At 34.5% G+C, this 25,401-nt stretch overlaps 1 long non-coding RNA gene across 4 annotated transcripts in view; it reads left to right on the top strand.

Moving 5' to 3' along the window:
• Nucleotides 1-25,401, top strand: part of LOC146394753 (uncharacterized) — a 617,916-nt gene that overhangs the window by 332,183 nt on the left and 260,332 nt on the right. The window lies entirely within an intron of this gene.

The following is a 25,401-nucleotide window of genomic DNA, read 5'->3' as shown; positions in this document are numbered from 1 at the left end:
CCAGTGATTTTTCTTTGCTATGTGGGTCCATTCTATCTGATGGTATTATAGCTATTATTAATATGTGCAGGTTATATCTTTTTCCATGCTTTTACTTTCAACCTGCCATGTTAATATATTTGAAAATAGTTCCTTATACACAGTACACAGTTGGGTCATATTTTCTTATTCTCTCCATGAACTATCCATAATTGGAGAATTTAGAGCATATACATTTGAAGTAATTATTGATATATTAGGATTTAAGTCTGCCATTTAATTAATTGTTTTGTGTTTGTTCCACTTCTCAACTCTCTGTTTCTCCTTCCTTAGCTTCCTATGGTTTCTTGAACACTTGGTAGAATTCTGTCTTGTTTCATTTATATATTGTTGCACACATTATAGTTTTTTAAAATTGTTGCTCCAGGTATTGCGATATTAATAAGTTAACTTACCACACTCTATCAGTATTGATACTTTACTTTGGGTGCAGAATAGAAGCCATATCATTTATGGTCCTTTACTCTCTGCCTCACTTTTTATTTTTTTAACCACTATTTTTTTTCACATGTCTCCTGCAGGACTGAAGGATAGATTTTTCTTAGAGATAACATTAATCGGATCAATAAACCATGATGCATAGGTATCAAAGTGTTATTTCTTCATTTTAACCTGGAGTACGAAACACTGCAGGCAGGCACTCACTGTTGAAATCTGCCTTCTTCCTTCTACTTCAGTGATTTTGAATTAATCTACTCTATTTTTTTTCATTAAAATGTTTTCTTTCCAGGTTTATTGATATATAATTGACCTAACACACTGTATAAATTAATGTTTACAGCATACTGATTTGACTTACATACTTCATGAAATGATTACTACAATAAGTTTAGAGAATAGCAATCATTACAAAATTTAAAAACAAGCCGGTTTCTTCCTTATGATGAGTACTTTTAGGATTTACTCTCTTAACAGTAAATATAATATACAAGTATTAGTTAGATTCATCATGTTATACAGTATATCCCTAGTACTTATTTATCTTATAACTGGAAGTTTGTATTATTTGATTGCATTCGTCTAGCTTCCCCTTCCCCCACCCTAACCTCCCCTCACCTCTGGTAACCACAAATCTAATTTCTTTTTCCATGGAGTTGGTTTTCTATATTGGTTTTAAGTATAATTGACCCAAAACACTGTGTTAGTATCTGTTGCAGAACATAATGATTCCATGTTTCTATCCATTACAAAATGATCACCACTCTACTTCTAAAATATTAAATAATTGTCTTAAGTATTTCCTTTAGATATGTTGAGCACCATACTAGATGATAATTTTTGCTTCATTTACTAAATATGATTTAGTGGTTAAGCAGAGGTATGCTAGTGACAAATTCTTAGTTTTCCTGTGTCTAAGAATGGCTTGATTTCCCCTTTGGTCCTAAAGGGTATTTCACTGGGTATAGGATTTGTGGGTAATATTCCTTCTTTCTAAGTATTTGAAAAATGTTGTGCCACTTCTTTCTGGCTTCTGTCATTTCAGATGATAAATCCAATGTCATTTTAAATGAGGCTTCATATGTAGATAAAGTGTCAGTCCTCTCTCTTTTAAGATTTTTTTTAGGCTTTTTAGGGCCATACCCATGGCATATGAAAATTCCTAGTCTAGGGGTTGACTTCGAGCTGCATTTGCTGGCCTACACCACAGGCACAGCAACCCTATATTTGAGCCATGTCTGGGACCTACACCACAGCTCACAGCAATGCTGGATCCTTAACCCACCGAGTGAGACCAGGGATCAAATCTGCATCCTCATGAATCCTAGTTGGGTTCATTTCCGCTGAGCCACAACAGGAGCTCCTAAGATTTTTTTTTGTTTTTGTCTTTAGTTTTTGGAAGTTTAATTATGACATGTGATAAGGACTTCTATGGATCTATCCTTTCTGAGTATGTGTCTGCTTCTCGAATCTGTGGGTTTGTTTCTTTCACCACATTTATTAAGTTTTCAGCTATTATTTCTTCAAATACATTTTTCTGCCACAATTTTTCTTGTCCTATGGAACTCTTATGAGACTAATCCTAGATTTCTGATTATTGCCCCTACATGTCCCTGAGGCTATATTCATTAATTTTTCTACACTATTTTCTCTCTGTTGTTCAGACTGTGTAAACTTTATCACTGTCTTCAAATTCCCTGATTATAACCTCTGTCATCATCACTCTACTATTGAGCTCATTCAGTGAGTTGTTTAACCTTAGTTATTGTATTTTTCAATTCTATAATTTTCATTCGTTACTTTTTAATAATTTCTATTTTTGATGAGATTTTCTATTTTTTAATTGAACTTCAAAAAAACGCCTAATTTTTTGTTGAAGCACTTTTTTGATGGCTGTTTTAATATTCTTTCAGACAATTTCAATATCCATTCATTCCATTTTGTCATCAATTGAATGCATTTTGTCATTCAAGTTGTGTTTGTTTTAGTTCTTGGTACAATTTTCATTGTATCTTAGACATTTTGGCTATTATGTTAGATGTTTGACCCTATCTAAATATTCTATTTCAACATGCAATCACTCTGTTTAGTTTTACCACATAGGTCTTGGTCTACTTTTGAGATCTGTAGTTACAAGGAAAATTTAGTTTTTACAGCCCTTACAATGTTATTCTGGCCTCAAATCTACAGGCTCCACCTAGGTTGTATCATCATGATACATGACGATATTAAGTGGGATAACTTTTCTTTTATTTCCTCTTTATGTCTGATGGTATTTTGGATTGTAGGCCTCTCCAGACCCCAATCTTTGATATATGAGAGAAAAAAAGAAAATGTAAGGTTTTCACCATGGTATCTCTCCTCACTTCACAAAGTCCCTAGCCTATCTGAGTCCTTTCTACCTTTGAGAGTTCTTTTATGATTGACTATTGAATTATTCCTAAATATTTAGTTGTGTTTAGAGGAGAGGAGTTGAAAGAGTGAGTCTATGCCATCTCAAGAAAAGGAGTTTGAGTATGTCTCCTGTAAATATAATTAATCTTAATTTAAAATAAAAATTAAATCTGATCTGAGAATCTCTATATTCTTTGACAAGCCATGAAAATTTTCCTAAGAAATTTGAAAACATTTATTCCATTATATTCTTGGTTCCTTATGTTCTACACAACCCATTATTTTTGTTGAGAAATCTGTGGTCAGCATAATTGCAAATCTTTTATGGGAAATTTGTCTTTATTTCATGGATGTTTTTATGAATTTCTCTTTGTAATATTCTTCAGTTTAATCATGAGATAGGAAAATACCTTCACTGTTTGGATTGAGAAAATATTTCCACAGAGCCATTGTTTTGGTTTGTTTAGTTTTCATCAAGTACTTCAGTACTATTATAGACTCTGGATACATTTTAATATCAATTTCTCACCTTGGGAGTCTCTGTCTCATATAAATACTGTAACATGAGATGCTAAACTTACACATTATGGTCCAGGTTTCAAATAATCATAAAGAGTTTTCTCTTCTTTCATCTATAACTCAGGCCAAGAAAGACAAATTTCATTGTATCTCTGTGCTAATAGACATATTTTTATGTGCTCTCTGCTTTTACAAATAATGCAGTCCTTCTTATATGCCAACTTTATTTACAAATCTCAATTCTAACTTTATACTCCTCTAAGATTTCATCTCAGGGCAGAGAGTTGGGAGTGTTAACCCAATCCCCAGGATTACTGAAACTGGCATTTCCTTCCCCACACACAGTAAGGGCAACTGCACCATTATATCACTCACTAAATGCTCAACTTTTGTCATTTTTCAAGTTTTTTTTTTATCTTAAAAATACATGAATAAATGGAAAGATATACCATGCTCATGGATTGGAAGAATTAATGCTGTTAAAATGACCATACTACCCAAATCAATCTACAGCCCCAAAGCAATCCCTATCAAAATACCCATGGCAATTTTCACAGAACTATAATAATCCTAAAATTTGTGTGGAAACACAAAACACCTCAAATAACCAAAACGATCTTAAGAAAGGAGAACAAAGCTGTAGGTATCATGACTCCTGACTTCGAACTATAGTACAAACTACAATAATCAAAAAAATATGGTACTGGCACAAAAACAGACACATAGTCAAAATTCAGAATAGCAAGCCCATAAATAAACCCACACACCTATTGTCAATTAATCCAAGACAAAGTAGGAAAGGATATACAATGGGGAAAAGAGTCTCTTCAATAAATGTTGGGAAAACAGGACAGTTCCATGATAAAGAATCAAACTGAAGTGCTATCTCACATCAAACAAAAAAAAACCTATAAGCTTAAAAAAAACCCATAAGCTTCATTTGTGAAGGCATAAATGTAAGACCTGAAACCATAAAACTTCTAGAAGAAAACATAGGCAATACACTCTAATATTTGTCTTAGTAAATATTTTTTTCATGCTTCCCCAGTCAATGGAAGCAAAAGAAAAAAGAAACAAATGGGACTATATCAAACTAAAAAGCTTTTTTACAGTGAAGGAAACTACCAACAAAACATAAGGCCACCTACTTAATGGGAGAAGATATTTGCAAAGGATATATCAAATAAGGGGTTAATCTCCAAAATATGCAGAGAATTCATACAACTCAATATCAAACAAACAAACAATCCTATTAAAAATGGTCAGAGGATCTGGATAGATATTTTCCCAAAGAAGACATACAGATGGCCAACAAGCACATTATGCTCAGTATCACTAATCAACAGGAAAATGCAAATCAAAACTACACTGAGATATCCCCTCATAGCTATCAGAATGGTTAGTATCAAAAAGAGAAGAAAGAACAAGTATTGGCGATGAGATTCATAAAAGGGAACCCTCATGTACTTTTTTGGGAATGTAAATTGGTGTAGCTAGTAGAGAAAAAAGTACAGATATTCCTCAAAAAATTAAAAATAGAACTACAATCTGATACAACAATTCCACTCCTGGGTGGTTACCTGAAGAAAATAAAAACACTAATCAGCAAAGATATATGCACCCGATATGTTCATTGCAGCATTATTTATAACAGCCAAGATATAGAAGCAACCCAAGTAAAAAAACTAACAGCTGAATGGATAAAGAAGATATGGAATATTACTCAGCCATAAAAAATAAAATCTTGCCATTTGCAACAACATGGAAGGACCTAGAGAGTATTATGCTAAGTTAGACATAAAAAGACAAATGCTGTATGACTTCATTTATATGTAGAATCTAAAAAAAAAACCCAAATAAATGTAATAATACAGAAACACAATCATATATACAGAGAACTAACATGGTTGCCATAGGGGAGGTAGGGAGAGAGAGAGAAATAAGTGAGAGAGATTAAGAGGTAAAATTTTCCAGTCACAAATAAATGAGTCATGCATGTGGGAAATATAGTCAATAATTATGTAGTATTTTTGTATGGTGACAGATGGTAACTAGATTTATTGTGGCAATCATTCTGAAATGTATAGAAATATGGAATCACCATGTTGTCTAACAGGACCTACGTAAGGTTTTATGTCAATTATACTTAGAACTAATAAACCAACAATCTCATAGAAAAAGAGATCGTGTTTGTGGTTATCAGAGGTAGTGATGGAAAAGTAGGGGTAAGGGGAATTAGATGCAGGAAATCATATCCTACAACTTTCAGTTATAAGATAAATAAGTACTAGGGATGTGATGTACAACATGATAAATATAATGAACTCTGCTGTATATGTGGAAGTTAGAATAAATTCTAAGCATTATCATCACAAGGAAAAAGTATAATTTTTCAAATTCCTTAATTTTGTATCTATCTGAGATGATGGTGTTTGCTAAATTTGTTGTGGTAATAATTTCATGATGTATTTAAGCCAAATCAGTATGCTCCTAACCTTAAATGTATACACTGCAGTATGTCAATTATATCTCAATAAAACTGGAAGAAAAATAAAAATTTTATAAGAGGAAAATCTTTAAAAAACAGTCATTTAAATAATTTTGTTTGATTTGAAAGAATTTTAAAACTATCTTAGTTTTACTTATTGCCAGAACTAGAAATCCAAAGACTTTAACATCATATTTTCCATACAATTACATATCTGTTTATTGAAAATTGACCCCCCATTGTTTATGTGATTTCTTTTTTGAATGTAGCCAGATGTATTAAATATATTATCTCTAGCCAAACCCAATCATTCATACATCCTCTCACTTTGATTTAAAATGGTTAGAATATCTTTTTCTGCAGCTTGAATCACTTTAAAAAGGGGTAGAAGAGTTCCCTTGTGGCACAGTGGGTTAAGGATCCCATTGTCACTGCAGTGGCTCCAGTCACTGCTATGGCACAGGTTTGATCCCTGCCCCGGGAACTTCCACATGCTGTGGATGTGACCAAAAAATAGTGGAGGGGAAGAAGAGCTCTATATTTTGGGTGAAGTAGGAATAGAGACACAAGTATCCCTTTTAATTTGTGAGATTGATTAACCAAACTTTAAAATATTCCATCAGTATTTAGAAATGCTTAGAGCAGTGATAAAGAAAATTTTGGACTATTTCAATCTTAGTGGTTAATGAGCATATAAATCTTAGTTGTTAATGCATAAACTACATTTTTAAGAAATCTATTGTAGTGTTTATTCATTTAATTATTTTTTAAAATATGACACTTTTGGTTTCAAGATGACAATGTTTTGTTGGTATACTTCATTCTGTCCTTGGAAGTCACCCTAAAGCAACAAGAAATACCAGAAATATAGATACAAACTCTGATTTTGTTTGAACTACATTCAGAGAAAACCCTAAAACAAAAAATGACTGGAATGGATTCCAAACAATGAAATCAAGCATGGCTGTAAAAAGAAAAAAAAAAACTGAAAGGAGAAACAAATGACCACAAATCTCACAAAGTCAGAAATTTTTGATTTCCTAATATAAGACGGTCACTTTGAAGTGTGAAGTGAGAGCGCCTCGATTTCAAGAGCAATAAAAGTATACATACATCAGTAGTGCGAGTTTGTCTGGATGTGGTTTGCTTCTGCAAAATGGAAGAAGTAATAGTGGAACAAGGAAGCACACAGACAGTTCATCACAAATACAGGAAGCAACCTGTATTTGCAGCATTGTGGTTGGTATTGTGAACTTCTTACATCGATTTCCTTTGGCTAGGAAAAACAATAAAACTTAACAGAACCCTCACACAAAATCCTCAGGCACAAATTAATCTACTAATAGCTTAAAATAGAGTCCTATCTCCTTTAAGATAACAACTTCCTGTAAATAACTTGTGTAGAAAAAAAATCACCCCATTCAAAGATTTAAAAAAAAATCACCACAAACACAGAATATGAGAGACAAGGACAGGAAAGGTGCTTGGCAAGTTTAAAAAAAAAAAACAAAAACTTTCCAGAACAATACTGCAGCAAAACAGATGAAAACTGTGGCAAAATATTTCACCATGAATTTTTTTTTAGAAATCATCAAAGCCATAGCCTCCCTAGAAAAGCATAAAGACCAGATGCAAGAACTACTGTAATGTAAAGACAATGGAAGGAGGTATGGTGTTTGAACACTTCAAAAAAAAAATCAAAGAAAAGGAAAGACACCACAGAAATGAAGACAAAATTAGAACTAGGACGAGGAAAAAATAGAAACAATAGTCAACTCAACAAGTTACTGATATAGTAGGAAAAAAAGGCAGAATTTTAAAAGTGCTATTAATGACATAGAAATAAAATGACATAGAAGAAAGAAAAATTCTAACATATACACAATTGGAGTCTCTGAATAAGAAAATAGTAGTAATTAAATAGAATATGTTATAGTTATAAATCAAGAAATAAAGATAAGGTTAGAATACAAATATTGAAAGTATAATTGTGAGCAGTTATGAACTGATAACAGATGGAAGTCCTGTAGTGGCTTCAGATGGTCTGATAAATTACTTTCAAAACTATGAGCAGCTGAGATTGTTGATGGTAGCTTTCTTTGAGATTACTCAAGTTTATTTTGGCATCTGGATAAATTCCTATGAATCACTTTCTTTAATGCTATGGGCAACTGAGATAGACATGGGCTGTAGGAAATACACCTCTGACAGTTCTTGATTTTATTAACTCTAGCAGAAACTTTCCTGACCTTCACTTCCCTAGTTCTGACAAAGGTAAGCTAAATCTTTGTATTAAAATCTTTCCTACAAAATTCCTAGCATAGCTTTTCTTCTTCTGGCCAGCTGACTGATATGCTCATGGAAATACATTTTTTGAAATAGTTATTATTAAATAAAACTTTAATAAAATGTGTTTTGTACTTTACAAATACATTATTACATATTACTATATGAAAGCAAACTTTTCTAAATATCAAAGGAAACATGCAGATTATAAAAAATTCATATCTGAATGATTTTAGAAAGTATAAAAACAGAAAATATAAAAAATTACAATAAAAGTAAATGAGCTAAATTTACTCACTAATTAAAGGAAAAAGACTATCAAGAGGCATCAAAGAAAACTCATGCTGTTAAAAATAGATTAGTACAACAAAATGATTGAGAAAGATGTAAAATAAAAAGAATGTTTAAAGGGTGTGGAAAAAAGAATAGTAGAACCCATAATATGAGACCTTAATATAAGACAAGATAGAATCTGAGATTTTAAATGAAGCAAAATTATAGTACTATATAATACTAAAAGTTTTTTTTTTTTTTTTTCCATTTTAAAATCCTTTATTGGAAATACCTGCCCTTTAACATTTTATATTCAAAATTTCTCTCTCTCTGTAGGTATGTGTGTGGCACAAAACACTATGACAATTCAGCTCAACCCACAAGGTTCATAAGACTTTTTGTTAAGGGATGTTATTCACTGGCCACTACTTTCCTATTTTTTTTTTTTTAAATTTTATTTTTTTATTTTCCCACTGTACAGCAAGGGGGTCAGGTTATCCTTACATGTATACATTACAATTACAGTTTTTCCCCCACCATTTCTTCTGTTGCAACATGAGTATCTAGACATAGTTCTCAATGCTACTCAGCAGGATCTCCTTGTAAATCTATTCTAAGTTGTGTCTGATAAGCCCAAGCTCCCGATCCCTCCCACTCCCTCCCCCTCCCATCAGGCAGCCACAAGTCTCTTCTCCAAGTCCATGATTTTCTTTTCTGAGGAGATGTTCATTTGTGCTGGATATTAGATTCCAGTTATAAGTGATATCATATGGTATTTGTCTTTGTCTTTCTGGCTCATTTCACTCAGTATGAGATTCTCTAGTTCCATCCATGTTGCTGCAAATGGCATGATGTCATCCTTTTTTATGGCTGAGTAGTATTCCATCGTGTATATATACCACATCTTCCGAATCCAATCCTCTGTCGATGGACATTTGGATTGTTTCCATGTCCTGGCTATTGTGAATAGTGCTGCAATGAACATGCGGGTGCATGTGTCTCTTTTAAGTAGAGCTTTGTCCGGATAGATGCCCAGGAGTGGGATTGCAGGGTCATATGGAAGGTCTATGTATAGATTTCTAAGGTATCTCCAAACTGTTCTCCATAGTGGCTGTACCAGTTTACATTCCCACCAACAGTGCAGGAGGGTTCCCTTTTCTCCACAGCCCCTCCAGCACTTGTTATTTGTGGATTTATTAATGATGGCCATTCTGACTGGTGTGAGGTGGTATCTCATGGTAGTTTTGATTTGCATTTCTCTTATAATCAGCGATGTGGAGCATTTTTTCATGTGTTTGTTGGCCATCTGTATATCTTCCTTGGAGAAATGTCTATTCAGGTCTTTTGCCCATTTTTCCATTGATTGATTGGTTTTTTTGCTGTTGAGTTGTATAAGTTGCTTATATATTCTAGAGATTAAGCCCTTGTCAGTTGCATCATTTGAAACTATTTTCTCCCATTCTGTAAGTTGTCTTTTTGTTTTCTTTTGGGTTTCCTTTGCTGTGCAAAAGCTTTTCAGTTCGATGAGGTCCCATGGGTTTATTTTTGCTCTAATTTCTATTGCTTTGGGAGACTGACCTGAGAAAATATTCATGATGTTGATGTCAGAGAGTGTTTTGCCTATGTTTTCTTCTAGGAGTTTGATGGTGTCCTGTCGTATATCTAAGTCTTTCAGCCATTTGGAGTTTATTTTTGTGCATGGTGTGAGGGTGTGTTCTAGTTTCATTGCTTTGCATGCAGCTGTCCAGGTTTCCCAGCAATGCTTGCTGAATAGACTTTCTTTTTCCCATTTTATGTTCTTGCCTCCCTTGTCAAAGATTAATTGACCATAGGTGTCAGGGTTAATTTCCGGATTCTCTATTCTGTTCCATTGGTCTGACTGTCTGTTTTGATACCAGTACCACACTGTTTTGATGACTGTGGCTTTGTAGTATTTCTTGAAGTCTGGGAGAGTTATGCCTCCTGCTTGGTTTTTGTTTCTCAGGATTGCTTTGGCGATTCTGGGTCTTTTGTTGTTCCATATAAATGTTTGGATTGTTTGTTCTAGTTCTGTGAAAAATGTCATGGGTAATTTGATAGGGATTGCATTGAATCTGTAGATTGCTTTGGGTAGGATGGCCATTTTCACAATATTGATTTTTCCAATCCAGGAACATGGAATATCTTTCCATTTCTTTACATCTTCTTTGGTTTCTTTGATTAAGGTTTTATAGTTCTCGGCATATAGGTCCTTTACCTCTTTGGTCAGGTGTATTCCGAGGTATTTGATTTTGTGAGGTACAATTTTAAAAGGTATCGTATTTTTGTATTCCTTTTCTAATGTTTCATTGCTGGTATACAGAAATGCAACTGACTTCTGAATGTTAATCTTATATCCTGCCACTTTGCTGAATTTATTAATCAGTTCAAGGAGTTTTGGGGTTGAGTCCTTAGGGTTTTCTAGGTATAGAATCATGTCATCTGCATACAGTGACAGTTTGATCTCTTCTCTTCCTATATGGATGCCTTTGATTTCTTTTGTTTGTCTAATTGCTGTGGCTAAGACTTCCAAAACGATGTTGAAGAGCAGTGGTGAGAGTGGGCATCCCTGTCTTGTTCCAGATTTGAGTGAGAAGGCTTTCAGTTTTTCCCCATTGAGGATTATATTTGCTGTGGGTTTATCATAAATGGCTTTGATTATATTCAGGAATGTTCCCTCTATACCCACTTTGGCGAGGGTCTTGATCATGAATGGATGTTGAACTTTGTCAAATGCTTTTTCTGCATCTATTGAGATGATCATATGATTTTTGACTTTTTTTTTGTTAATGTGGTAATACTAAAAGTTATAATCACAATGAAGTTATAACATTAAAAATATCTATGTGTCAAATAATATGACAACAGCATTTATATACCCCAAACTATAGAATATCAAAGACAAAGTTAACAGAAATGCATTTTAGCAGCAGATTTATTCACTCAGTCCATGTCAGGTCAGTGGACAAAGGATAAATATAGAAGACCTAAACAGCACAACTAGTTAGAAGTTATGTAACACACTCTATACCATAATATACAGAATGTATTTTATATTAAAGGACCCCAGAAATATTCTCCAAAAATGACTGTATATTTTGCCAAAAGAAAAGTATCATTTTTCAAAGCATAGGAAAATAAAACCATGCAAATATTCATTAACCACAAGTCAATAAAAGTAGAAAGTAAAAACAAAACTGGTAAACAAATCATGTTTTAGACATTTTCTCTTAATTCAAAGAGAAGATGAAAATTTACATTAGAATATACAACAGGGGAGTTCCCGTCATGGCGCAGTGATTAACGAATCCGACTAGGAACCATGAGGTTGCGGGTTTGGTCCCTGCCCTTGCTCAGTGGGTTAAGGAGCCAGTGTTGCTGTGAGCTGTGGTGTAGGTTGCAGACGCGGCTTGGATCCTGTGTTGCTGTGGCTCTGGTGTAGGCCGTTGGCTACAGCTACGATTCGTCCCCTAGCCTGGGAACCTCCATATGCTGCGAGAGCGGCCCAAGAAATGGCAAAAAGACAAAAAAAAAAAAAAAAGAATATACAACAAATGATAACAGAAATACTATATATCAGAACCTTATATGATGCTTCTAGAGCAGTGCCCAAATTAAATTTCAGTCTTAAATACTTACACTAACAAAAATTTTTAATTAAAAATATATGAACCATCAAGCCAAAAAAAAAAAAAAAAAAAGGTCAGGGAAAAAAGGCAAAAAGAAGGTAAAACAAAGGAGACCAGAATTTTAAAAATTTGTTAAATTAATGGATTTTTAAAAATAGTTGGTTCTTTGAATAACAAAATTTAAATTGAGAAGCAATTAGTTCATCTAATCAAAATAAAACATTGTTTTTAAATTAATAATGATAAAATAAGCACAGATGGAGATAAAGAATAATGAGGCTACTCTGTTCAATTCTGCAAATAAATTTGAAGACCACAATGAAGTGGATAATACTTTAGAAAAATATACCAAAATTCAATCTAGAAGACATAGAAAAATCTATCATAAAAAGCATTAGGGCTCAATAATTTCATAGTATTTCTACTTCTTTGAATTTATCTGCAGAAAAATAGCATATAGGAGAAATAATGTATGCACAAGTTTATTTTTACTAAAGAATTGTTTGTAATAGCAAATAATTTTAACAACCTAAATGCCATCTGTAAAGAATGGGTTAAAATGAGTTATGATAGAGCAGTATAATGTAGCTGAAAAAAACAAGCAAACTATAGCAAACACATGGAAAGATTTTGTATTATAATGGAACAATCTCTAAGATACATTGAAAGTGAAAAAAAATTAGGTACATAAATGTGTTTATATTGCGTTATAAATGCTTAAGAAAAGATAATTGTATTTAATTGTGTATGTGTATCTGTATATACATTTTTAAACATATGCACGCAAAAAGTTTTCTAGAAGTATAAGAAAATAGTAAAAGAAATTCTATGCTATAGAATTGGTGCTTAGGGAAAAGGAGTTTTCATTTTATATCCTTTGGTGAAATTGAAACACGAGAAAGTGTTACCTATTTAAAAAGAAGTGTAATTTTTAAAAGCATACTTTACTTTTTAAAATAACAAAGGAAAAGAAGCAGTAACAAAAACTTCTGTATTGAGAGAACTGAAAATTAAAGGTTGATTTGGGTACTCAGGCTCTAAATTCTAGTCTGTACCTCCTATAATATACCCAAAACAAAACTGGAAGATCTTGGTATTTTTCTAGTACACTGAGTCACCTTGCCATTCAGTTTCAAAGTGAAATGAGAAGGTTAATACAGTGGAGAGAAAATGGAATATATTTAAAAAATTCAAATTAAACATTTTTAAATGATTGACAGCTATTAGGAATCAAACCAAATTTCAAAATTTAGCTCACAAAATATACATAGATTTTGGATGCAAAGAAGAAAGGCTTTAATATTGGACACACCAATTTGCAGGACATACCAAGGAGTAAAGGAATCTGAATTCACATTTTAAAACTTTCCAGCTTGGAAACATTCAGCTACATTTCCTGTATGCTATGGAAATGCAAGAATTCTAACAGAACTTTCCATCTCAATTACAGTCAGTTTTTAGGAAGCAGGAGAGAACTTGCACAAAGCAGAACAAGGTTTGGTAAATCCTAACCTTTCTTGATATTTCATAACATATTGAGAAAAGTCAGTTCTTGGAATCTATTTTTTTTTTTTCAGAAACGTAATGAAATTTGCACTCTAAGTTGCTCTGTTTGGTGGTATGTAATTTGGGTCCCATTGAACCTTGGAAAGATAATTCTTTTAATGTTTACAGGTCTGTTACCCCCCCCTCCCGGATTGTAAACAGCTAGCTCTGTGACATTGGATGACTCATAATATTTTCATGTCCAAGTCTGAATCTTTCCAAATTGGGTTGATAAAATCAATAGCTTAAAGCAATCTCTTTATAATGTTCTTAACACAATAATGTTTAAGTAATGGATAGTCTTGGATTCTAAACAGTCCCTTAGGCTCAAATATTACAAGTTAAAGTGACTTAACCTGCTGAAGAGAAAATAAAAGTGTAATGACAATTGTAGCCTATCAGGAATCATTTGAGCTACATCCAAACACAGGAGCTACTTTATTGTACACATTGATTGGTGGGTTATGATGGTCATGTCTATCACATGCCCCATTAATAATTTAGTGCTAATTACCTAATCAATGATTAAGGACCAATTATTTCAGATTGGTCAAAGTGTCTGCTATGTATTGCCTTTGTGAATCTTCTTTTTTTCCTTTTGCATTTCCTTTATCTTTAGTAATTATGCTGGTTAGTGAGGAAAAAAAAAATTCTTACCCAGAACAAGCACTTTCTAAAAAAGTTCTTGTACTCTTCAGTGTCTTTCATGTACACTAGAAGCTATCTCACCTCAGGAAAACTTTCATCTTTTATCTGCAGGCTTAAATACTGCCATGTTGCTTTGTTTTTTTGTTTTAACAGCTTTAATGAGGTATAATTGATATATAATAGGCTATACATATTTAACACGTACAATTTGGTAAATTTTGACATATCTATATACCCATGAAACAATCAACACAGTAAAGATAACATATCTTCAAGGTTCACCTATAACATTGCCTATGTTAGAATTGCCTTCCTTGGAGTTCCTGCCGTGGCTCAGTGGAAACGAATCTGACTAGCATCCATGAGGATGCAGGTTCAATCCCTGGCCTTGCTCAGTGGGTTGAGGATCCTGCATTGCTGTGGTGTAGGCCAGCAGCTACAGCTCTAGTTCGACCCCTAGCCTGGGAACCTCCATATGCCACTGGTGTGGTCCTAAAAAAAAAAAAAAAAAAAAAATTTCCTTTCTTATGAAATAATTATATTCCAGTGTGTGTGTGTGTGTATCACTTTATTTTTATCCATTCATCCATTGATGGGAATTTGTGGAGCTTCTAACCTTTGGCTGTGGTAAAAAAAAAAAAAAGGTGCTATGAACATGGGTGTACAAGAATTTGTTCATATTTCTGATTTCTCTTCTTTTTTTTTTATTTTTATTTTTTTGTCCTTTGTCTTTTTTTGTTGTTGTTGTTATTGTTGCTATTTCTTGGGCCGCTCCTGCGGCATATGGAGGTTCCCAGGCTAGGGGTTGAATCGGAGCCGTAGCCACCGGCCTACGCCAGAGCCACAGCAACGCGGGATCCGAGCCGCGTCTGCAACCTACACCACAGCTCACGGCAACGCCGGATCGTTAACCCACTGAGCAAGGGCAGCAGGGATCGAACCCGCAACCTCATGGTTCCCAGTCGGATTCGTTAACCACTGCGCCACGATGGGAACTCCCTGATTTCTCTTCTTTTGGGGTATATGGCCGGAAATGAAATTGTTCCATCATATGGTAATTCAATGTTTAATATTTTTTTTAGGAATTGTCACCATATTTTCCACAGTACCATTTTACACTCCCACCAGAAGTGTACAAGATTTCCAATTTCTCCAAATGCTCACAAACCCTTTTTTTAAATAATAGCCATCTTTATGAGTGTGAATATATAACTTACTAGTGACTATAGATTAAGTGAAATACATGAAACTTAATTAAATTCAGTGTTGTTTAAGAGCCTTTAATCCTTCATTCAAACAAACTACTATGTAAAACCTTACTCTGTTAAAGAGAAAATAACATGGCCATTCTGTTTGAAGTAAGGGTGAGGGTAGCAGAGCTCTGCCAGTTTTCCAGGCTCCCAGCCCTGTTCCTCTCCTTGTGGCACCCTAAAGGGACACTTGAAAGCAGTCCACAGCATCAAACAGCTCGAAATATCACTACTGCATACCTGAATACCAAGCTTTCAGACTTGTAACTTCTGCTTTTGGTAACTACTACAGCCACCATTTCATTCAGTAAAGTTATTTTCAAAAGTTAAGGAAAAGAATTAAAAACTCAGAGCTAGACTTAAAGCTGTTAGATATCCTGTGTAATCCTACAAGTGCCCTCACAGTTCCTTGGTATCTCAGAGTACTTGGCAAATCCATATTATCCCTTAATCCTTTCAAATTGACTTGAAATGCTCTGACATCATTTTAAAACTAATTTCAAGCTGATGGACCTTTTACTGTCCTTGTGTTTAAATATGAATACGCTAGAATCTGAATTGCTTGAACATCCAATCATCCTTGTATGCATGATTTTTCAATAAATATACTCTACAGGACCCACTATTTTGTGGGTCCCCAATACTCCATTACTCTCTTAGTGAAACTCAAATTCATGAATGCTTTTTTAATATGTATGCATAAAATCATTTCTGAATTAACCAAACAGTTAAAGATGCAGCATAGTGTAATGGTTGATAGCATGGGTTATGGAGCCAGACTGCCTGAATTAGATTCTGTTTCTACTACTTTGCCACCTTGGGTGAATCAGGCAACTTCTCTTGTTTTCAACTTTCTGATCTGTTAAATGAGGGTAATGATATTTGTACCTATTTCATAGAATTATATGAGCAATGAGGATTAACTATACTAATATTTAATAAGTAATTAGAATAATGCTTGGCATATGAAAACACCATAAATAGAATTAGATAAAATATCCTCCTTTTTTGACAAAGGTTATGTTACAGCTCTATTTCCCTAGAGATGTGTTGAATCCTAATATATATTGTCTACGTGCTACCTCACTTTATAATGCCAAGAAATTGTTTATGGACTTGATGAATGCCTTTCTACAAAGTGATTTTGATGCCAACAGAACAGGAGCAGGCTGCTGAAAGCAATGCCTCCCTCCATAATCTGATGCCTGCTACTTTTCTTGCCATTTCTCATCAATCTTTTACATGCTTCTTGGATTCAAGATGTAACAAAATACTTAAGATTATTGGAAAGAATCATGCTTTCTCAACCTCTACACTGTCTCATATCTTGTTCTTCTTCCTGAATCATCCTTGTGACATTTCTTCTAACACATGTGATATTTTAATACTGATTGAGAAATTGTAGTTAACTGTTGAATTTTATTTGAGTTCTGGGTTTGATCAAAATAATTCCTAAATCAGGAAATATCATGGAAGAGTAAAATAGAAGATATTCCATGTTAGCCGTCTCAGCATGTATTATAGGTAAAATTCATTCAGCATTATATACAACTTAAATCTCTATAGAAAAAGAAACAAGGTGACCATGCTACATGTAACCAGAGCATTGGCCCCTCCTCTGCCTCTACCCCATTCTTCCTTTCCTCTCTCTGGAGTTTCTCCCCTAGCATTTGTCTTAGTCCTCCTGATTCGGCTGTGGGCCATTACTCACCATTTGTCACTCCTTAGAAATTCTAGACAAAGTTGTCTCATATGTTGCCATTCCCTTTCAGTGCATGCCAGTGGCAATTCCTGACTTCATTGGGGTAATGACTACCCAGAATCCCAAATCCTCATACTAATCCCCAGTAAATAGCCCCCTGAGGTAACCAATATTCTGAATTCTACCATCATGTATTAGTATGGGATCCTTTTAAACATCACATATATATAATATGGTATATATTCTTTCTTTCGACATTAATGTAAATAGGATGCATTCATATTGTTCCATATAGTAGTATTTTTGTTCTTTACTGTTCCGTCATATGCATTACCAACAATTATTTTAAATATTAAATATTGGACATTTGTGTTACTTTCAGTTTTGACTTCTATAACTAGAATTTTTAAGAAGTTTTTTACATGCACTTATACTTTTGGCGTATACCTTAAAGGGGAATTTCTGAGCAGTATACATACACACATACATCTCCCAAGGATAAATATTCTCAGAAACATAATTCTAAACCCATCATGAGTAAAAGAGCCAATGATCATTTACTAAGTTCCTCTTGTTTTCTTTGACCCATATTGGGCATTACTGCCTCATAATTTTTAAGACAGATTGCTTTTCAGTATAATTCATATTTAGCATGAAAATGAAGATAGTCTTGGTTCATCTCTTTCATTAATTACCACTCACCTATGCCTCTCAAATTTTGCCCCTTCACATGTGCTTTGGATAACAAAAGCCCATACTATGGCCATGAATACCTCTTAATATCCACTCTTTTACCTAGGAAAATTCAGCTAGGAAAACTTAGGATGCCAGTAATTCTTAACTAAGGGCCTATCTAGTCCATTGTCTTTGAATTGGAGAGGGGGAGGTATGTGCTAGCATGCTAAGAGAAGATTTAACTCTTCTGGTTAGATAAGGACCATATTAAGCACGTATGGTAAAAGGCAGAAAGCATTTTCCCAGCCTTGTTACACAAGTATAAGGAATTGGTAAGTATTATGATAAAAGATGTAATCTGTATTTGTGGAAAATAATGGCCTAAACAATTAAGTAAGTTTATTTACTATAAGAATTATTAGGGCTTTTAATATTTTGTAAAGTTCTAAGTTAGCAATGCCGATATTACAATTTCCCAAATGTATTGAACATGAAACAATTTTATCAGACTACCGAGCACTATTTTGGAATCAATGATTATTAGAACCCAGTTGGAGAAATACAATCATAGGCAATGCCATGTGGCTAAATGAACTGAGCCCATTGCTGCCCTCCAGAGGGGTTGGAGAAGAGTCTGTGGGGTTTCTTTCTGTCCAACAGTATTTACTCTATGACTAATATGTTCTAGGCCCTACATTAGGTAGAGGGGAGATTAACATGGTAAGATTGAGGCTCTTCTCTAGAGTTGCTCACAGGCATAAATAGTGCCTAAAAATCATCTATTCTAGGCTAGAATCTTAGAACAGCTTTCTTACCTGGAAACATACTTAGGAATAATATATCATTGGGGCTGACTTGTTCTTCCTGTTGATTTAAGAATAAAAGTATATATCCCTCTTAATTCTGACCAGCATTTATAGTAGTCCTGAGTTTTAGAATTATAAGATACTATATTTCGATAGTACTTTATATTTTTTCAAAAGTTTGCATGTTCTGTATCTTGTTTGAAACCACACAAATCCTGCGATTGTTATACAAGAGAGATTGCTATTTCTCTATGGAGAAATTGAAATAGAGAGGTATCATGAAAGTCAGTGTGGTGGAATGAGAAAAAAGAACTGAATGAAGAACCAGAAAACACTGGTTCCCTAGTGGCCATTAACTTGCTGCATGACGTTTATTTAGATATTTACCTATTTATTCTCCTTTTGAAATGATGGTAAAATATATGCCATTATACCTGTTGGGGCTATTGTGAAGTAAAATAAAATACAGATATAATGCTTTGGAAAAGTATAAGCACTAAACAAATGTGAGGTGTTCTTATTGACTTACAACTAGCTATATGCTTCATTAGGGATGCAGTTAGTATGAGAAACCACTCCTCGTGGATTAATCTACTGCTTTTTCACAACATTAAGACATGCAAAAGTAACGCAAGTATAGATTCTCAAATGTCGTCCTAAATGTTTTTCTTGATTTCATGCTTGACCTACTGTAGCCTTTAAAACATGAAAATATTTATCATGTCATTCCCCTGCCTTAAAACTGTGATGGCTTCCCATTGCACTAAAGAGAAAACCCACACTCCTTTCCATGATCTACAAGACCAGGCCTGCAACAAACACATGAAAAAATGCTCAACATCGCTGATTATAAGAGAAATGCAAATCAAAACTACCATGAGATACCACCTCACACCAGTCAGAATGGCCATCATTAATAAATCCACAAATAACAAGTGCTGGAGGGGCTGTGGGGAAAAGGGAACCCTCCTGCACTGTTGGTGGGAATGTAAACTGGTACAGCCACTATGGAGAACAGTTTGGAGATACCTTAGAAATCTATACATAGAACTTCCATATGACCCCACAATCCCACTCTTGGGCATCTATCCGGACAAAACTCTACTTAAAAGAGACACGTGCACCCGCATGTTCATTGCAGCACTATTCACAATAGCCAGGACATGGAAACAACCCAAATGTCCATCGATAGATGATTGGATTTGGAAGAGTGGTATATATACACAATGGAATACTACTCAGCCATAAAAAAGAATGACATCATGCCATTTGCAGCAACATGGATGGAACTAGAGAATCTCATCCTGAGTAAATGAGCCAGAAAGACAAAGACAAATACCATATGATATCACTTATAACTGGAATTTAATATCCAGCACAAATGAACATCTCCTCAGAAAAGAAAATCATGGACTTGGAGAAGAGACTTGTGGCTGCCTGATGGGAGGGGGAGGGAGTAGGAGGGATCGGGAGCTTGGGTTTATCAGACACAACTTAGAATAGATTTACAAGGAGTCCTGCTGAATAGCATTGAGAACTATGTCTAGATACTCATGTTGCAACAGAAGAAAGGGTGGGGGAAAAACTGTAATTGTAATGTATACATGTAAGGATAACCTGACCCCCTTGCTGTACAGTGGGGGAAAAAAAAAAAAAAAAAAAAAAAAAAAAAGACCAGGCCTGATCTGGCTAATGCCCATCTTACCAACCTCTATTTACTGTTTCTGTCATTCACTCCCTGAAGTCACATTTATTTTACTTCCTTGAATTCTCCAAGCTCTTTCCTGTCTCAGAGCTTTTGTACATTTTAGTGCCTTTGTTTGAAATGACCCCTCTACCTTCACCTGATTATGGTTCCTCATATTTTGGAATTCAGATTAAATGTTACTTCTTCAGAGAGGCCATTTGCATATGGTATATATACCATGCCACTTTCTCTTATAACACCCTTTTTTAATGTCATAGTCTTTATAATCTTTATTTTTAAAAATAAAGTATTGGAGTTCCCTTCGTGGCTCAGCGGTTAACGAACCTGACTAGGATCCATGAGGATGCAGGTTTGATCCCTGGCCTTGCTCAGGGGGTTAAGGATCCAGCGTTGCCATGAATTGTGTTGTGGGTCACAGACATGGCTCAGATTCGGTGTTGCTGTGGCTGTGGTGTAGGCCAGCAGCTGTAGCTCTGATTTGACCCCTAGGCTGAGAACTTCTGCATGCCACAGGTGCAGCCCTAAAAAGCAAAAAAATAAATAAAAAAAATTAAAAAATAAAGTATTGTTTTTTTAATGTTTGCTGTCTCTAATGTACCATAAGCTTCATGAAGGCAGAGATCTTGTATGTTGATCAGCATTTATAAGCACAATGCATATCACAGTAACTGATGTTTAGTAGCTATTTGATAAACATTTGATGAGCACTACTTTTTATCAAAAATATCAATGTTCTTTTTTGATAAAGGAGAATACTATTTCTGAGAAAAATATTGACTAAGTTTTTATTTTTAAATGATAGTCATTAATAGTATCAAATATTTTTAAATTATATAACTTTTTTTTTTGAGTTTTAGGACCACACTTTACACTTGCAGCATATGGAAGTTCCCAGGCTAGGAGTCAAATTAGAGCTAAAGCTGCCAGCCTATGCCACAGCCATAGCAACATGGGATCTGAGCTGAGAGTCTGGGACCTACACTACAGCTCACGGTGGTGCTGGATCCTTAACCCCCTGTGTGAAGCCAGGGATTGAACTCTCGTCCTAATGGATACTAGCCAGGTTTGTTACCGCTCAGCCATGACTGGAACTCCCAAGATTATAGCACTTTTTAGCATGTGGTCCCCATCTGAAGCAGACTAGTAATTCCTTCATCCCTCACATCCCCCTGGCAGCCACCACTCATTTCGTCTTTATTTGGGGTAAACACCTAGGAGTAGAATTGCGGGGTCACCTGGTAAATATATGATTCACCTTCTAAAAACTGCCAACGTATTTTCCAGAGTCACTGTCATTTTACATCCCCACTACCAATGTATGAGTGATCTAATCTTTCATATCCTTGTCTGAATTTCATGTTATCAACAATATCTATTTTAGCCATTCTTTTAGATATGTAGTACTATCTTACTATGGCTTTAATTTGATTTTTTAATGGCTAATGAAGTTGAGCATACTTTCATGGGATTACTTGTTATCTGTATATACTCTGGTGAAATGTTTGTTCCTATGTTTTTGCCCATTTTCTATTGGATTTCTTGCTTCTTTACTGTTGACTTTACATTGTTTTTCAAATATTCAGGATATAAGCCCTTTGTCAGATAGGTGATTTGCAAATATTTTCTCCAAGTCTATAGCTTGTTTCTTCCTTAACAGGTTTTTCCACATTTCAACAGATGTAAATTTTAATGAAATCTAATTTCCAGTTTTTCCACATGCCTTTGGTACTGAGTTTAAGACCTTTTTGCCTAATCCTAAATCATGAAGTTTTTTCCCTACTTTTTTCCCAGAACTTCTACAGTTACACACTTCACATTTAGAAAAATCATCCCAGAGTTGCTGCCATGGCTCAGCAGAAACAAACCTGACTAGTATCCATGAGGACAAGGGTTCAGTCCCTGGCCTCACTCGGGGTTAAGGATCTGGTGTTGCTGTGAGCTGTGGTGTAGGTTGCAGATGTTTCTCAGATCCTGTGTTGCTATGGCATAGGCCAGCAGCTGCAGCTCCGATTCATCCTCTAGCCTGGGAACTTCCATATGCTGTGGGTGCAGCACTAAGAAGAAAAAAAAAAGTATACTCCATTTTCAGTTAACTTTTATATAAGGTATGAAGTTTAGGTTGAGCTTTTTCTTCTTAACTGATGGATATCCAATTATTGAAATAACTGTCTAGCCTTTCTTATTTGAATTGCTTTTGCACTTTTGCCAAAAACCAGTTAGCCATGTTAGTGCAGATCTATTCTGAGTCTGTTACATTCCATTGATCTATGTGTCTATACGTCTGAAATACCACACTATCTTGATTACTGTGGCTATGTGGTGTCTTAAAATCAAGTAGCGTGATTCCTCCAACCTTATTTTTCTTTTTCAAAATTGTTTTATGTATTCTACATCTTCTGCTTTTCCATATAAATTTTAAAATGGGCTTGTTTATAAGCTATAAAAACTCCTGTTTATTTTGACGAGAATTGTATTAAATCTGTAGATCAATTTGAAAAGTATCAACATTTTGCTACTTTGAGTTTTCTAATCCACAAACACAGTATGTCTCTCCAATTATTTCAGTCTTCTATTATTTTCTTTCTCATTTTGTAGTTTTCAGCATATACATCACATGCATGATTTAGTAAACATATGCCTAAATATTTCAGTTTGGGGATACTATAAGTGGTGCTGTATTTAAGATTTTGATTACCATTGCTAAAGCTTGATTTGTTTATTGCTAGTACATAAAAATATTTATTTTCATGTGGTAATCCTGTATTGGTGACAATGTTAAATTTCTTTGTTAATTCTAGAAGGTTTTAAAAATATATGGATTCTTTGGAATTTTGTACATAGATAATCATGTAGCTTGACTATTTCTAGTACTAGGTTTTGTTTTTTCCCCTTCGTCACAGACTGTCCAAAGCTTTTTAAACATTTCTTCTTTAATTCTATGGCCCCAAATCAAGTAATAACATTAGATAAGGCTTTGCATCTCTAACACTCTAGTCCTAAATTGGAAATTCTATCTCTTTCTCCTCCTTTATTTTGACCTGTTTGTAATATCAAAGGTTATACTGATGCCATCTGCACATCTCTGCAGAAAAGGATTTTTGAAGCATTAAAGTTTGGAGATAAGAACCTCATAATAAAAATAGCCACAGAGGCAAATCTTTTTCACTTGCCAAAATGTAACAAATAACTACAAGTTCCTTTCCAAATATAAAAATGTGCTTTTTAATTTAAACATTAGATATTATATCTGTAAATATATACAAGACTTTCTTCAGGTTCATCCTCCTCCAAGACATTTGACATCTAAAAGCAGAAATCATATCAGACATTCTCATTAGATGTCTCCTTTTCAGAGGGAAACATGCTAATAGTTGTCTTCTCTATACATCTAAAATTGCCACCATTTACCCTCCCAAACTTCCTTATCATAGGTTAGCTGTACTTGCTGGGCAATTACGTATTGCACATGGGGAATTTGGTTCAAATTTATGGCATTTGTTTACATTTGAGTTCTTTGTTGGGAGGCATTCTCCTCTTGAGAGGACATCAGAATCCTAGGAGGTGGATTTGAGTATACTGGTCCAAAAGCTGCCCATTTATAACCACCATTCTTTAGCTAAAAATACTAGATAATGTTTTCTGTGTTTGTTAGCAAGAATATTTTTAACCTAATAAGAATGGTTGTTGAAGGCCTTTCTTTCCCAACCAGATTAGTGCCATATTTAAAAATCCCACAAAGGAGACCTACCATTCATTATCTCTTCTGCGTCTTTGCAGAACTATTCTTATGAACATCCTGATGCCAAGACGGGATAAACATTAGTCTTGAAAATCCCTGCATAGGTGAGAGAGTTGGCAGTCTTTCCCAACCTATGATATGTGCCTAAGCCAGATGAACTAAAAAGAGTACTGAAAAGCCATGTTTACCATTAGTTATAAAATAACTAAATTTTATGCAATGTTAATTTTAACAGACTTTTGCTAACAAAATCTTGTGTCAATTCAGTTAGCTCAATTAACTCAGGTTCCTCTGAGGTTAAAGTCAATGTCAACAGCAAATTCAAGTGGACAGAATTGATGTTGTTAATAAGAGCTTTTGAAAGAAAAATAGGTCTCTAAATAAGTAAGAGTTAATATGTCAAAATAGGACTTTTTGGGACAGGGACAAATATTTTGTTCAAAAGGTAAACCTTGCTAAAGACAATGAAATGAAATTGAGTTCATCGAATTAGAATGAAAATTAATGTTGTAGCTCACAGAAATGTGTTAACAGCCCACTTTATGGCCAGTTCCTATTTACACTGGTTGCTACACTTTTAGCAAGAGGATTATTGTTGTTATTTGCCTCCCTTCAATTTTCATGACGTGAGACAAAGTCCTAATTTCCCTGACCAAGTTCCAGCTTTACTTAAACAAATCAAAATATACATGCGGTAACCAAAACTCAACTAATCAATATCCCCAAGTCACCGAATGTCTTATCTGCACTTCACCAGAAAGAACAGATCAGAGTTTTAATTTTTAAAAGACAAAGGAAGAAAAATTAATCCAGGGTAGTCAACCTAGGGTCAGCATACATTCACCCCAATTTCCTAAATCTACTGCCTCTATGTATAATATAATGAATAATGAGAATGGATCGTCAATCAAGATGATAGCCTTTACACCTTTAATTATAAAATCAGGCAATTTGGCACATTCCTTGGGTCGTGGGGAAGAGGGGAAGACTGTGCTGTTCAAATATTAAAATAAAATGCGTCACGGAGGCAATGCATGTGTGGAAGCAGTCTTTACATGGGAAATCTCTATACCTTTTGCCTAATTTTGCTATTTACCTAAAACTGCTCTAAAAAATCAAGTCTATTTAATAAATAAATGGCACTCTATGCTAATCTCCAGGTACTCAGAGATTCAAATAACTAGAATCCAACTAACCTAAGTATGTATCAGTTAAATGGCTTCTTCTTTTTTCTATGTATTTCA

The sequence above is a fragment of the Sus scrofa genome, chromosome X, assembly GCF_054392235.1.
Source record: "Sus scrofa isolate SSC_HxYL_T2T_F1_AM1 chromosome X, Sscrofa_HxYL_maternal_Yorkshire_Landrace_v2.0, whole genome shotgun sequence".
NCBI classification, from domain to species: Eukaryota; Metazoa; Chordata; class Mammalia; order Artiodactyla; family Suidae; genus Sus; species Sus scrofa.
Note: the sequence above shows the minus strand (reverse complement) of the source record. Positions and strands in the feature narration are given on the sequence as shown.